This window comes from Amblyomma americanum, chromosome 7 (assembly GCF_052857255.1).
Source record: "Amblyomma americanum isolate KBUSLIRL-KWMA chromosome 7, ASM5285725v1, whole genome shotgun sequence".
Classification (NCBI taxonomy): Eukaryota; Metazoa; Arthropoda; class Arachnida; order Ixodida; family Ixodidae; genus Amblyomma; species Amblyomma americanum.
Window position 1 is genome coordinate 27,084,405 of NC_135503.1, and position 16,913 is coordinate 27,101,317.

The 16,913-nt window shown below is 45.5% G+C and overlaps 1 pseudogene across 1 annotated transcript; it reads left to right on the plus strand.

Annotated features, from left to right (window-relative positions):
• Positions 1-7,361: 7,361 nt before the first annotated feature.
• LOC144097026 (very long chain fatty acid elongase AAEL008004 pseudogene) lies at positions 7,362-9,079 on the plus strand (annotated as a pseudogene). The gene has a single exon (XR_013306892.1). The product of XR_013306892.1 is annotated as a very long chain fatty acid elongase AAEL008004 pseudogene (transcript).
• The last annotated feature ends 7,834 nt before the right edge of the window (positions 9,080-16,913 follow it).

Below are 16,913 nucleotides of genomic sequence, written 5' to 3' on the forward strand. Positions count from 1 at the left end.
TGACTGATAAAATCTCACTGTTTCTTCATTTCAAGAAAATACGCCGAGAACAATTCCCGCCCCCCCCCCCCCCCCCCCCCGAGAATGTGAACGACTGTATCTGAACGAACATACAAACAACAGCACATGAACCAATATTTCAGAAAGTCCTCGCTCATTTCAAAGACAGCAAGAATTGCTGATATGTAAAAAAATGCAAATATTAAGAACTAGGCGGAAAATCCCCCCCCCCCCCCCCCCCAAAAAAAAAAAAAAACCACTGCCATCTCTGGGGCATTGGCCCTGTAATCATTATGTCCGATGGAAGCTTCTTCACTTGTCGTGACGCATCTTCGTCTGCTTCTCATTAAGAACTAGCTGGTATAATAACACGCTCACTGTTAAAAAACTGTGTTTAAACGCAAGAGGGTTTATTGATACAGATACTATATGCCGCGCTAGCTGTCGTAGCAGCATACGCGCTACACAAGCAAGCTCTGCTCATTTCAGTACAAGAAGGAAACTGCTATGTACTGTTCAACGCATGGCAGCAGCCTACGGTAATTATGAATGAAATGTGTTGTTTTCCTGGTAAACGCAGCAAAATCGTTGTACAGCAAATAAAAGGCAGTTGTTGTGTACAGCAGGGAGCTCTTTTCCAACAACAACAACAACAACAACAACAACAACAACAACAACAACAACAACAACAACAACAACAACAACAACAACAACAACAACAACAACAAAAGTGACGCATGTACTGTGCCATCTTTCCCTAATATTGAGCAGCCAAACGGCGAAGCTCTTGCAGTCTGTCTTCTTCTTCTTCGTCAGTGAATGATAGAAAGATGGAAAAGGGGAGGACACGGGCCTGTCTACTGGAGGGCTAGCCACCACGTCCACTCTTGCCGCCTGTTATGTTGTGATATGCTATATAGTAACCGCGGGTGTACTGAATCGGGACTGAATCGGTGACACAGTTAACGTCGATGCGCAAACTGTGTGCAGGAAAGCACCGGATTGAAGCTGTAGCTGCTGTAGTGATTAAGTACAGGGAATTCTGTTCATTAGGCCCGTGCCCCCCACGTGCGCACTGCTGCACCCCTCTGAATTGCACGCTGCACTAGACAAGGCGCGCCACCTCTCGAGGGTGAGCGCTATCGTTTGTGGGGCAAATTCTCTCCACGATTATAGATGGCGCAAGCGCAAACCGGGTCTACATACTCAACACGTCACTCGGAAAAATCTGCCTTCGATCTTAAGTCATCAGGTAGCGGAAACAGCCATAGAAATGTGTCGACAAGCAACAAATAACGCTACAGCGAGGGGGTGAGAGCTTACAGATACTGAAATTTCACTGATTTCAAAATTTTTCGAAATCACCGGGCCGTAGATATAAAACAGAGAAAATGCGGCGAGAGGGGGAACAGGGAGCTTAAAAACAGGCACCGCTTACCTGAATGGAGATGTGCTTTCCGCACTGCAATCGTGATGAATGCCGAGCACCGTGTTAGCATGGTGGCGCAATTCTGCTGACCATGTGGTACTTTACACTGAGCTCGACTGCACAAATGAGCCTAGAGAGGAGCCAGTGGAAGCCCACGAGATGAGCCTTTTATCGTTTTGCCTGCGACTTCCTGATAAAGCTGCGACAAATATTTTTCAGCTTTTTTGACACGACTTGTGATCTAACGGCGGAAAGAATGAAAACTTCAAATTCATGCTCCACGGCCACACATATATAGAGAAAAATGAAATTCATTTTATTATTTATTATGTAGATTCTGTCGCCTTTTGATAAGCACACACTATAGCCTAATCCCACACTTTTGGTCTGAGCTATGCTTAGCCGCTTCAGCAGAAAACAAAAAAAAAGGCAGGGCACCATATTTGCTACAATGACCCCGACGAAGTCTTGTTTGAGAGGAGGACAGTCATCACTGGTACGAAGGCGCAAGAAAAATATAACACCTAGGCTACGAACTTTTGTTATTCAGAGGCTTTTCCTGCTAGTCAGCTTCATGGAAATAGCAATATGTATTCAGGTAAGAATGTTTTCTTTCAGGCGAATAAACAGCACACAAGATATGAAGATAGGGTAACAGAAAGTTGACAGTACGGGGCTGCATTCCTAAGTTCCCAATTGAAAAGTAATAGATTAAATACCGTTGGCCGCCCATGCCACAAGAAAACAGCAACAATAACAAGAGATACAAGACCTCTTGTGCGAAGCTATGAATGAAAGCACGATCCTTTGCGTGCATTGACAAAGATGGATTGCTAACTCACGCGTCTTTGAATCTGCCAATATGATACGCTTCCCCCACTTCAATGGTACTCTGTGTGTGGCACATGGTGTGTGTGGCACGGTATGGGCCTGCCAAGACAACGCAGCAATAGACTACTGAGCGGTGGGAAAAAATGCTGTCCAGCTCAAACCCGAAAGTTCAGCAGGAGCTGACGGAAAAGGCAAGGGTGGTTGCAAGATCCAATAGACTTCCGGAATAGGGGGAATGACCACCAATTTTAGTTACAGTTAAAATTTCATCAAAATCATCATCATTATCATCGTGCTCTTTCACCTGCGTTCTTCGTGGGCTGTTTATCCGTCAGTGTGAATTCCCACCAGCTAGCTCACATTGCATTTCATGTATAGGAATATTTTTGTTGGCACCAAACTTTAGTACATTTGGAGATCTCTGCGCCTTGCGAATGGGCGCTGATAGCATTCAATCGACTTAGCAATTGAACCGATTTTTCATGTTTGCATTTCTCCTGCGCAGGAATTTATTATGAAGCTCCTTGGGAACAGGGTACAAAAATGAAGTTTTTGTTGTTTTTTTTAATTGCCCAATGATTTTTTTTCTCAAAAGCAGGTTATTGACAGAATTGTCAAATATATCGACCTCGTCGTCCGATACGTTTGCGCCAAACACACTGCAACCACTAATCCGCGATGATTTTTCTTTTTTTTTGCTACGTAAATATGAATGCAAAGGCAATATCACTGATCCCAGAAAACGCGAATCACAACATTACCTTGTCAATACAGACTGAAACAAAGGATGTTTTTTGTGCCCCAGTGACATAACTGCTACTGAATATTAATAAAGACATTAATACTACCACTTTTCTGCGGAAACCTTACTTTTCCTGAGCATATTTTACTCCATCCGCCCTCTTTATTCTTAGCATAGTCAGAATAGAAGCGTTAGGAGAAAAAGTCAATGCAGCTTTCGTAAAATGCAATAGAACCCACATCGAACCAATATAAGTGTTTTGCAAACTTCCTCGAGGTGGAATGAAATAAAAAAAAACACGTTACTTAACAGTAGCAAGCATTAGCGCCATTCTTAGCGAGTTGCTTGCTCGGGGTGACTTCAAGAAACAAAACTAAACAACATGCGTCTCCATGCGTTTGGCTGTCATGGAAGTATTGCAACGATTTGGGTTATCTGCTCCAGTCAAGAATGCTGCCCCAAAACGGCACTTGCAGATAGGCGGCTCTCGTCTTTAACTACAAGTGCGCAGTGAATTAAAAATACTAGGTACTTGCTTTCGTATAAGCAAATAAAAACGCAATCTTTTATATTTCGCATGACATTTGTTTCAGGATGAAACAGTTTCCCAGCACCATGCAATGCACTAAACTAAACGTGAACGAATGGTTCATTTCCTGCGATGAAAATATGAGCAAGACATGATTCGTTTAGATTTCTAATTTTTGTTACAAATGGAAAATAAAAGATAATACAAAATTTAGTTTTCTCACACTGCGGAAAAGAATTGCTGAAAAAGCCCAAGATGTAGAGAACGTGTCAGTAAAGGTGAAATGCCCGGTCGGGATCAGTTATTGAGCTGAAGAAAATACTTTCCCGGTTCAACAAGACTGCCGGTTACTCAGTGGTGCCGGATATCACCCTTTGTAGTTGGAAATGCTCGGAATGTACACAATACGAAAGCATGTCTAAAACATAGATGCTCATTTTCAATGCGGCACGTAATACACTGTGCAAACGTAGAGGATTGGTGAGCTTAAGCTGGAACATTTCTTTGGAACAGTTGTTAGAGCTTAGAACAGAGAACCAAACACTCGGTTTTACTGCCGCGCATTTATAGAAATTCAAAAGCGTCGGTAAGCATTAGAGTTCAGAATGAAGATTCATGGCGATATCCTTAAAAGAAGACTGAATGAAACTACTGAAGTGTACACAGCGTTTAACAGCTTAGTGGCTGAAAGAAGTGCAAATAGGTCTTAGCTCATGCACTTCTTAAAGGAAAAAGATAAGGAAATGCAATCGCTCCGCAGTAGTGTTCTACTGGACAACGAAATTCCCTCACGCGAAACTTAAGTAGAGCCGCTGGACTCAAATTTGACGTGCGAGCTAAGTTTGCAGTTGCCTTGTGCAGCGCAAATAGGCCAAAGAAATGGAAATGTTGAGGGCTCTGGACATGACAACAATCTCGCTCCTATGTGAATCGCACTGCCGAAACAAATAAATAACTTATTTCCTTTGCAAGAAATAACAAGTCAAGCTGATTTAAGAACTTTAGGGAAGATTTTGCGGGCCCAGTGCGTGGCTGTACATTGTGCAATTCCTATAATGCACAGTTTATGGTACTTAATGTCTTACTGTATCGTGACTCAACATGTGAAGAAAAAGAATTTTCTCATATCCAGCAAATATGAAGTTATAGCTGTTTAACAGTCAGTATGGAAAGGAACAAGTGAATAACGTCATCAGCGCTGTCGTATTAACTACCTTCCATAAAACTCCGTTCAGGTTCAAAGCGCAGACATTTATTTACTTGCTCTGCAGACACAAAGACAAACACATTACAATGTAAAAGGCACAGGGTTTCAAATGCTTCCCGAAAAGGATGAAGCGCCTGTCCATAGCAGGTGTTTTGAATTGCGACCGGGCAGATGTCTATGCTTATGCAAAGTACTGATACTGCCTGTGAAAAAAATTCCAACATCAGCGTTGAGGCACTTTTCACTTTCCCTTGTTAGGCATATGAGCGCTCTGTGTACAGTAGCAAACTTATACAGCTCGTAAAATGTAGAGACACTATAAATTACAGGCACTGCTTTCCGATGTACCCGAAACCAACGAGCAAACCAGAAGCAAAGAAAACCGTTACTGAAAAGTCGCGCTCTATATTCAGTTTGTTGGCGCAGCTGTCACCAGCAAGCAAACTTCACGCTCTAACACATCTTGGGAATGCCAGGAGAAACCGGACAAAAATTGAATACTGTAGTGCCGTACCCGACACACCAGCAGTGAGAAGAGGCCCTGACCAGCGACAACTTGAACCAGCAAGCCTGGATCATCCAGCTGGTCCGCAAGTCGACCAGCTGCCGCCAGCGGAGCCCTGGACTAGGGGCCCCGACCGGCCGGCTCCTGCGAATTACTCTATTCTAAATGAAAGTTTTTTTTCTCTCTCTCTACGTGCTAAAGCGCCCAGCTACACGCTGAACTGACCACCAACAGTTCAGAGACGACGAGCTGCACGACGACCGCGCTAGAGAGAGAGAGAGAGAGAGAGAGAGAGAGAGAGAGAGAGAGAGAGAGAGAGAGAGAGAGAGAGAGAGAGAGAGAAAAGCCTTTCTGCGACCGGGTTACGCAGCAGGGTCAAGGACATTCGCTGCCTTTACCACAACGTTCGCCTCGCGTAACCGTTGTTACGAGAGCCACTTCAATTCCGATAGCGCAAACGTGCGCCGACTTTCTGGCAGGAAGCAGCTAACAATACGCGACGGCAATCGGATGGAGAGAGGCGTGGCGAGAGCGGCTGCTTTCGCTGCGAGCGCTTCGTATTATTGCGATCCTCGGAAGCTCAGGATTTCCTCACAGCCATCGCCGCTGAAAGGTAGTCGCGCAAGCGAACGATGACACGTTTACTATTGGTACACCGGCACCCCAGAGCGCGTCCAGGCAGCGACAAACGTGCCCAGCTTACTCTGAGACCGCGCGCCGAGCCCGTGCATTTTGCTCGATAAGCAGGCAAATGCCAACTATGTGGGTCAGCGTTTAGTTCCAGTTAATCTAACTTAATGCGACACCTAAGGGTGTTGTAAACGTTCAGCCGTGAGTAAGCGTTACTGACAGCAGCACGATGAAAATGGCAAAATTTTCTCAATCTACAAGATGTAACTTGCGTCTTGCTAATGCAAAATTAGGTTATATGGTATCTATATATATATATATATTATATATATATATATATATATATATATATATATATATATATATATATATATATATATATATATATATATATATATATATATATATATATATATATATATATATGGTATGATTATATGATAGATTAGGTACGGTATGTTTAGGGCGTGAATGGGAGAGAATATGAATGCTTCACAAATATATAAGTTGTCGGACCAGATTACTTGCGCCCCACGTGGTCCGGTAGTAGGAAAACATTATGAATATGTTCCAGGTTGATTTTATATTTTCCTTTGTTTTTTATCTTCCTGAGGGAACAAGTGCCGGTGCGCCTTTGCTTAAGACGGTATCAGCAAATAAGCGCTGTAGTACGCAATATGAATGGAAACGCGTTCGACAAAAGAAATACCGATATTTCAGGTCCAAGTGATGATCTTGGAAGTTCGCTGGCTGTATACTCAAAGCTAGTTTTGATTGCGTGCTGCGTAACGACAAAATCTCGGACGACCATTTTGAGACAAGTGTGCGTTCCATCACGTTCTTCATCTTGGCGCGCCCAGCGTGACCCGGTCACGACGAACACGTGATACGTTCTATCAGCGAAGAGCAGACGTTCGTATCCCCCCCGCGTAGGATAGCTCTCGCATTGCAGAATCCCTGCGTGTCATTTAAGATAGATAGCTTCGCTTGCAAAGGTGCGTGCCATGGCATTTCTGCCACCACGGAGGGCTACACAGCCGGAAGGCTATCGACCCTATTGCAGCCCAGGAGTGAAATGAGCACGCACTGCGCATTACGAAGCTCTCCCGCTTCTCGGCGTAATAGCACGACCTTCATCCGTGGGAAATGGCTAGTATAACACGTTTCGGAATACACCTCGTCTCTGGAGCTTGGTCCATTGCCAAGAATACTCGGTTTCTTCGTTTGTAGATAGCGTTAACAGTTACATTTTGTTCCGACTCACGTGCTCGCGTGCCTGTTGCGAGAAACGGTTATCATAAAAGCACTCCTAAAGTGGCACAACCGAAAAAAAAAGGGGGGGGGGTTGAGGGGCACTAACGGAGCACCTGGAACGTGTATGCCACCAGGAGCGCGCGGAACACGGCGTGGAAAGGGAAAGTAGCTGACGCGACAGCGCAGCTCGAATGCCGCGGATCTGATATTGCTGAAACAAGCGGGCCTCTCTGGCACCAGGAAAGAAAGAAAGATCAAAGCCGCAGCAGCAGCAGCGCTTCACGATAGGAACCGAACAGCGCCCGACGCATCCGCCGCCGCCGCCTCCGCCGATTCAGTATTTGAGTGGCTTTCGAGAGACGACGACAGTTGTGTTCCGAGCTGCTGGAGCGGTACAACGACGTTCGGCATCATGAATGAATCGCTGATGGCGACTTCGTGGCCTCCTTCGACGAGCCTTCTTCACAAGGTCTGGTCTTTGAGGGACCCTCGCGTCAAGGACTGGGGCATCATCACTGACGCGCGGTTCATGCTACCTCTGCTGGCCGCCTACGTCTACGTTGTCAAGATTGGTGGTCCGCGATGGATGAAGAACAGACCCGCCTTCGAACTCAAGCGCCCTATCCTGCTCTACAACCTCTTCATGGTTGTGGCCAACGCCCTGTTCGTTGCCAAGTTCCTAAAGCACTCCTACATCAACGGAGCGTACAGCTTCTTCTGCCAGGGCATCGACTACACGGCCGTCGACAAGAACACCATGGCACTTCTCAGCACCGCCTGGTGGTACGCGTTTGTGCGGATAGGAGACTTTCTAGACACCGTCTTCTTCGTGCTGCGCAAAAAGAACTCCCACGTTACGTTCCTGCACGTCGTGCACCACTTCCTGGTGGTCCTGGACTGTTGGATTTGGATGAACTTCGGCCACGACGGTCAGGTCATCCTGGGCGTTTGCGTCAATGCCTCCGTTCACGTCTTAATGTATTCCTATTACTTCCTAGCTGCTCTGGGTCCCGAGGCTCGGAAGCACCTCTGGTGGAAGAGGTACCTCACCACTGTTCAGATTTTCCAAATGGTGTTCGTCGTGATGCACATGCAAATTCCGCTCTTCTATGACTGCCACTACCCACGTGCCTTCTGCATCATCGAGATTGTACAACTGTGTTTCGGCATAGCGCTATTCGTAAACTTCTACGTCAATACGTACAGGTCGCGCGCCCCTGGAAGCTCGGATGCAGTGAAGGCACGCAAGACTGAATAATTTTTTTGACTTTTAGTGTGACAATTTAAGATGGACATCTTCGTAGCAAGTAAACTGCACGTATAATGAAAATTGTCTGGGCTTAATGACACTGTGCGCGCCATCTTATTTTAACGTGTGCTATGTTTCGGCGTAGCGATATGCGCACCCATGTGTTGCTGTGATTATCTCTTGATGCTTTCTACAGGACAGCTTCAACTCGCGTTCGTTATCTTTGCGCATACGGCCGAATTAAATAGTAGGTCTTGCCAAACCAGCGAGCTGTTCTTTGTTTTACGCTGACACTTACGAGAACCTGCCCATGCACAATTATTTCATCTCCCATATCAATTTGCTGTTCGAAATATTAATCATTCATATCTGTATTTGTTAGGCTTGCCGTTTAGCTGGTTGCATTGCAGAGTAAGGTTGTAGCCGCAAAGACAAAAATTAGCATGTTTCAATCTGTCGTGTGTCTCTGAAAACCTTCGAATCATTGTGTCCACATCAACTGCCTTTTATATGTCCACCGCTCACTAGAAATTAAACTTCATCTTACGAATAAAACGGGATAGAAATACTACTGGTGATTTTTGTGTGTGTATAACCTGTGAGTGTTCATCCCTTACCTATGTGAAGGGCACGTTTCCTTTCGTCTCCGTGGGGTTATTTCAAGCCAGTGAAGGTCATAATCAAGTTGCCAAACACCACGCAAAGAAATTTGTTATGAACGATTTGGTTTCAGTCGATGAATGAATCAATCGCAGTGAAACGCTTACTAGCTCTAAATGCTCTCTGCCGCCTGTTACATGGCAGGGACTAGACTCGACTGTGGCCCTTGAAGCCAATACTTCAAGTAGTATTTATTGTTTCAGCCCTATCTTGTCAACCTCGTACATATGGACATACAGGAAGCAGTTTTGCGTGTTACAGTCGCGTTCGATACCACCTGCAACGCACAAGCTGTGGCCCGAGCTCCCTGCTCAAGGCTCTTAGTTTGCGGCTCAGTTCGAAAATAAATTAGGGTGAAAACAAGCAGCCATACCCTGCTGTTTTGGACTTGCATTGCGTTACCTGCCTAAGGCAATAGCCTCACTATGAAGCTAAACGGGTGCTTTGGGCCTATGTAAAATTATTCTTTTTGATCGCTTTGCACTGCTCGCGTTCAGCGTGTCGACTGACCAATCCCAATGAGAACAGGCACGTGCATCGCTTCAGGCAGTAGCGACGGTGGCGACGAGTAATGAAACAGAACCGTCACATTATCCTGGCCCTGGATGCTGTCCTATCTTATAAGATTATATTGAGCTCTGCTGCTGGTTAGGTACCATGCGCCGTGCCTCCCGTTCCAAAGTTCCGAACGCTGCTGGCGGCGTGCGTGTGGTGCCGGGCTCCGAATGCAAATCAAGAAAATTGAGGCACATGGTAGTCCTGAAGGATGCAGTGCTTCTCAATGAGAGCTGCTACTGTACGCATTGTTCTTAGGCGGTAAATACCGCTTATCGATGGAATAACATAGGATGAGAAAAGCTTTTGAGATGATGAGCCACGTTTTTATGTACAAGCATAACTGGCGCATGTCCGCAGACTAGACTGGGCAGGCGTCCGACAAGGAGCTGGGTCGGTAAGCATGTGGTGTTTACCTTCCCCAAGCTGAACGCATATTATCAAAGACGCCGTGGAGGAGATCTTCGTATGAATTTTGGCCATCTGGGTTTCTTGATAGTGCACTTAAATGCGGTAGCCGTGGCTTGGCCTGTGCAGGCGGGTCCGCCTCACGCAGACAGAATGCGCTCTGTAAAATTGTCAGCTCTCCTCTTGCAAATTGGCAGGTTTTGCGATTCCAGACCAAAATCGTAGCTGTCAAGATTTGAGGAGATGTGCTTTGACGACTAAATATGCAAGCTTTTTTAGCGGTTTCGGACGTTTAAAATGGGTGGACGCTTTGCAGATAACGTTAAGGACGCAGATAAAAGCGCCGCGGCTTTGCCTGGAACATAAGACGAAATTATTAACCCTGCTTAACATCGTCTTAACATTTCGTTCAGCGTTTAGGTCATCTTTATTTAATTTCCAATGATCCTTACTTGGAGGCGACTGCGAGCCCGGGACGTAAGTCTATTTGATTTCCCAAATGGCATCGGCGAAATGCTCCGCAAGGCGCCCGTCAGGTGATTTCAGCCGGGAGGGATGCCAAGCTTCTTTCTGCCTTTTTTCTGTACTTTCCATCTTCGACATAAGCAAGCGAAGTGCTGAAACCACAAAGCGGCGATTTCCTCGATGACTACACGTGGGCCTCTTCTGACAAGGACCCGCTTCAGTAATGCGATCAAATAAAGCGAGCAAACCAATGCTGGCCCTTTTCTTTGCGTAGTGATGCCACCGTTTAAACAAACTAAAAATTAAAAGAAAAAGTGGCGTCGAGGAGTGTGACGCACTTCGATGATAGTCCGGGCTGAATTGCTACTGACGTATGCTGCGCCTTGGACGTAGTGCGTCCTGGAGTTATGCGGTGTGCTGCAGGCGTCCATGTGGAGTTGCGAGTATCTTCTGTGTCCATTATGACGAAGCCAGTACATAACTGCATAGATTTCGTCATTAGATCTACAGCTGTCCCGCTACATGCCGGGTCCGGGAGAACGCACTGATGCTGACATTACACAAGCCAGCTTAGGTATAATGCAAGTGGTGGATTAAAAAAAATATGACAAAACTTATCGGAAAGAAATATGTACAGTGTTGTCGGTGTTCGAGTCGGGTCAGCAACATTACGTTTCAATTCGCACTAATAAAAATAATTAGCAAATAATAATTTGATTATTTTATGAATTACGGTACTTTCAACAGCTTCTTTTGCTCTTTATTTATTGCTTGTGCCTTCAGAGTCTACCTCACTTTTTTGCCTCACACAATGTAATTCTAACCAGAGAAGTCATATCTGCACGTTCCGCCGCGGTGGGTCGGTGGTTATGGCACTAGGCTGCTGACCCGAAAGACGCGGGTTCGATCCCGGCCGCGGCGGTCGAATTTCGATGGAGGCGGAATTGTAGATGCCCGTGTACTGTGCGATGTCAGTGCACGTTAAAGAACCCCAGGTGGTCGGAATTTCCGGAACCCTTCACTACGGCGTCCCTCATAGCCGGAGTCGCTTTGGGACGTTAAACCTTGATACAGCAAACCAAACTATTTCTGGACGCAGATATACACCGTCAAAGTGTTAGCGACTACTTGGCGAACAGTAGATTGGAAACGAAGTTATTTGTATTCGGAAACTTTTAAACACTTTCAAAGTAGTCAGATGTTTCAAATAAAATACTACGGAGCTTTGAATCGTAAACAGCATAGTGTTTAAAAAAAACTAGTTTTATTTTCTTGTTTCCTTTCGCGACCTATAAGAAGCAAGCGAAGCCCTCAAAGAGCTGAAGACACGTTCATATACGGGGCTGCAATAAAGTCAGGGGAACTTCTGCCTGCTTCAGGCGATCGTTAATAAATCATACCCTTGCAAACGTCCATAAGTACACCAGTACGAGAGGCTTTCGCGTCACGTTGCTCGGGTTGCTCGTATTTCTGTTTAATTAGTGGCCATGGGGCCCACAGCATAAGTGTATGCCCAGTCCCGTGCTCAAGGCTATGCCCAATTGGGCCATTAAATGCCCTTATCAATGCTTTAAGCGCGGCCTTACGTAATTAAACCAGTAATCAAAAAGGCAGAAACTAAGGTTAGTGTGAACCACTTAGTGAGAACGTCAAAATGATTCTTTTCCACGTGCTTCTTCGGAGAGGGCAATTGTGTTGGTGTCTGGTACACAGGATATCTCTTACAAAAATGTTCGTTGAGGTCGTGTTGACGTTCTTCTGAGTGGGCTCAACATGCTATCTTGAATTCATGTTGAGACCAGGAAGGGGTTGTGTTGATCGATTGTTTAGGCAGCCTAGAATGTGAACAGAAAAGTGGCCACCGTGCTGAAGTTGAACATTCTCATGAAAATTTCTGCATTTCTTTCGTGTTGAATTCATGTTGATATTACGGGTGTGATTCAACCAATCATTCTGAATCTCGCCTCTAGTAAAAATTCGTATTGCACCGGATGACCAACTACCGATACGGTTTTCGGCGGTATATTCGTTGCTGCAATTTTGCCTTCACGTGATGCTGACAGCCCCAGTCACGTAGTGCTCCACACAAACACACGTGTGTGTATATAAATAAATACATACACTCATACATACACTCTCGCCTATACAGCCATCAGATAAAGAGCATGGAACAGTATTGCACACGAGGCTATAACAGGAACTGACGAAGAGTTCACAACTTTTTCATCTTAAGCGCCACCTCAGCTTCACCCTTATATACTCCTGTACAGGGGTGTCTGTATCTGCGCAGGTAGTGGCCTGCCAATCAGCAAAGGTATATCAGTTATTACTGTTACTATTTATTCATTTTATGTGTAGCAGAAGTAATAAATTTCACATGCGACGATCTGTTAGTTGATGACTTTGATTCATTCATAAACAACAGAAATAAAGCACTAATTAAGCGCCTTTTTATGAGTGCACGTACAAATCCTTCAAAGAATGTATGTCTGAAAGAGCATATTGCACCACTGGCACTTTTTTCTGTGCAAGAAAAGTCTTCACAGGGGCTAAATGCTTTCTTAATATGCATAGTGTGATAACGTTCTGTTTACACGACGTATGCCAAAGTTAGTGCCGATTTCATTTAGTTAGTCTTAGACACGACATCCACGATTCAACACGATTCAACATAAATACAACAGGCATTACTCAACAATTAATGTGTGGACTACGTTCAACAAAAATTGTGTTGAAATCCGCATGTCTATTGTCAACAGCCTGCTGGCTTTGGTCACTGCTATTGTGATGCAGAAGACACTAATGCTAAGAGAAATCACGTAAGTAGAGCAAGCGTGATCTGCTTGATTTCCCTGGCGACCACAGAAGACATTGTTTTTCACATCATCGTCATCATCAGCCAACCCCTGGTAGTTTGCTGTTCACACAGCCTCCAAAAGAAAAGCCGAAAAAAGAAATAAAGCTGCAGTGGAACGTTCTTACGAGCTAGTTGGTTCATTTCGAGGAAACGTAAGACTGGGTGAGTAGAACATGGAGAAGAGGCAAGGAAACGAACACTACGCCAGCGCACGCCTCATGTTGTAATCGTTTCCTTGACTCTTGTCCTATTCGCACAGACTTAGCTTAACTAAATTAAAGTATTCAAGGCTCGCCATTACATTACCTGAATTGCAGTTAGCTAGAAAAATATTAATGAATGGGCTAACACAGGATTTCGAAAACCGAGAACTACATGTGCAAGAAGCAAGATATTTTCTCTATTGGAGAAACCCGCTCATTATGAACAGTTAGATGATGCCACGTGTTAGCACAGAACATTGTAATGTTCCACAGTACTTATAACTATCACAACATATTCGGTTTTCACGTAACTTGTCATTTATGTGAGATTGTACTCCTAATCTACCGAAATATGCAATGGAGAGGAGTACTTGCCCTATCGAATACTTTCTGAAAGGAGTGCATTTCCATGTTTCGGCTAATGCACCCAATGGGCCTAAATTTATGATTTGTATGTTCTGTAAAACCTGTTAAAGCTGAAAATAAACTTGAATTCTCGAATATAGACTATGCTGAATGTAGCCAACCAAAGTTTTGTTTAGCCGATATTGAGTAGGCTCAACATACATTGGGTTCATGTCGGTTACCAGTTGATTCAATAAGAGGTAAACAAGGCGTCAACTGAAGCTCAAAAATTATTTTTTAAGGGATGATTTCGACAGGCGGCCTCTTAACGAGCTCTGCTTTTATGTGTGTAACATTACGAAATGGCTACACATTTTCCTCAAAGAGCGGTGGTCGTCAAGGGCGGCCGAGGAAAGTACACGTGTGAATGGAACTGGATGCCCACTTTCCCACGGGGTGCTTGCAATTCCTCCTTTAAACCGGGCGTGGCGCACGTGTTGGTCATGGCAGTTCATGAGTGCAGGCACGCCACGATAAATGCGAGAAATACACGTACAGTCCATAAAAAAAAATGTTGAAACTGGTGCAGCAGCACACAATGCCATAACAGTTTCGTGACTTCCAGGAATTATGCTCCAGAGAAAGATAGAACTTTCTCTCAAGCAGCCTCCCAGTGCGTTCTGAATAAGCTGATCAGAAACGAAATGGCTGGCATAACTGAATGCATTTATCAGAAACACAGAGACAGAGGTGAGAGCTAGTTCGTAACTACTATTTCCTCGAAACGCGTGCACAAAAAAGAGCAGTCTGGTGTTGTTTAAGTTGCTTCGGGTTTTAGTTCTGGCTTCTCGCGTTTTTGAAGAAAAGAACGCTCCTTAACGGCACTCCCTATATATGACACGTAAGGCTGCCGTTTTAAAAGCCCCTACATAGCGAAAAAAGTCGGCCCAGTCGCTGAGCGATTTTCGGCGAATGCTGTCATATGCAAGGCGTATCATGCGAAGTTTCATCGCAGCGACCCCAAAGTTGTTTGGGCCTTGAAGGTGAGCTACACCGCTAAACGCGTCAATAATGCAAACGTTCTTACAGCATTATATTTTGCTTCCCGTGTGGAAAGAAGTTTTTAATGGTTACATTGCAGTGAGCAGTTTATTGATTATTTGAAGAGTAAGTAAATGTACTGAATCGCTCGCCGCTAGGTGGACGTTAACAGCGTCCCTTATGAATCGGGGTGAAGGCGGGTACCGCCATGCTAGGAATTTTTTTCTCTCTCTGCATTTCGCTAACCAGTCTGTCAAACGTAGAAGCACTGTCTGGAAATTCATCCTTTTCAAATACAAATTGTGTTTAGTTTTTTAAATGTTATGCAAACTGAACCGCTGTTGTCCGGCTTTACTGCCGATGCCTCCCTTTTGCATTACTTGGCTGAGCTAAAGCAGAGCAAAATAAAAGCCCAGACATTTGTAAGCCTACCTGGTGACTGTGAGACAGTGTGCAAAAATACTAGCTCTATCACCGCAACAGAGAAACTCCTTTAAAACCTCCAGCTTTGCTGGCTAGCTAGCTAGAAGTATCCCATTGGTTAGTCGATCACCTCGATAGTGCGACTGAGTTCCAACTCAGTCCGAACTGCGTCTCAGCCTGCGAGGCTTCGTGCGCTGCAGTTTCAGCTGTATATGTTGCGCCATCTCGGGGACGCCGCGGAAATAAAGCGGTTGTTAGCGTTCCGGCGCTGCCATTACCGCCGACGCTGTCATGGAGGGAAAAAACTGAGGAGGGAGCATCCGGCGAGAGACTCGAAGCCTAGTCGTAAAAAGTAAAGATGCATTAAAAAGAAGAGAGCCGCTCCCCCCGTGACCACGACACGTGATAGCGTGCGGTGATATCTAGCGCCGCTGGGCGCGCGCATGCGCGGATTAGCGCGGCAGACTGACTGTAGATCAGCCTCCTCGCTGTAGACGCCCGCGCCACGCAGACGCGCGCACTAAAACATACCAACACCAAAATAATAAGGACTGATTGGGAGAGCGAAAAAATGGGGAAGGGAGCGAATTCACGAGCGCATGGCTTGCGAAGGCTGGTCGCTTGGCGTCGCGCTCCCTCTTAAGTTTTCTTATTTTTCCTGCTTTGCGCAGGAACAATCAGAAAACGCGCAGCTAACTTACGCAGCTCTATTTACTATTGCGTTTCTGGTTGTCATAACAGCTGCAGGAATAGCGCCGGAAAGCTGCTGAATAGCAAGTTTTTTGGATTCCCAGGCAACTCGTACACTGTCAACACACACACACACACACACACACACACACACACACACACACACACACACACACACACACACACACACACACACACACACACACACACACACACACACACACACACACACACACACACACACACACACACACACACACACACACACACACACACACACACACACACACACACACACACACACACACACACACACACACACACACACACACACACACACACACACACACACACACACACACACACACACACACACACACACACACACACACACACACACACACACACACACACACACACACACACACACACACACACACACACACACACACACACACACACACACACACACACACACACACACACACACACACACACACACACACACACACACACACACACACACACACACACACACACACACACACACACACACACACACACACACACACACACACACACACACACACACACACACACACACACACACACACACACACACACACACACACACACACACACACACACACACACACACACACACACACACACACACACACACACACACACACACACACACACACACACACACACACACTTAATTTACGTAGCAGGCACTCTTCCAAGAGCACTCTCGCCGCATTTGCGCGTAACGTTCCATTCGTCTCCCGGCGACGTGCAGCATAGGGGACAGCCTTGAAACTCTTGACGCTTTGCCAGTCGGCGTGTCAGACTCGGGTGTAGTCAGCGGCAGAATCAAAGAATGGATA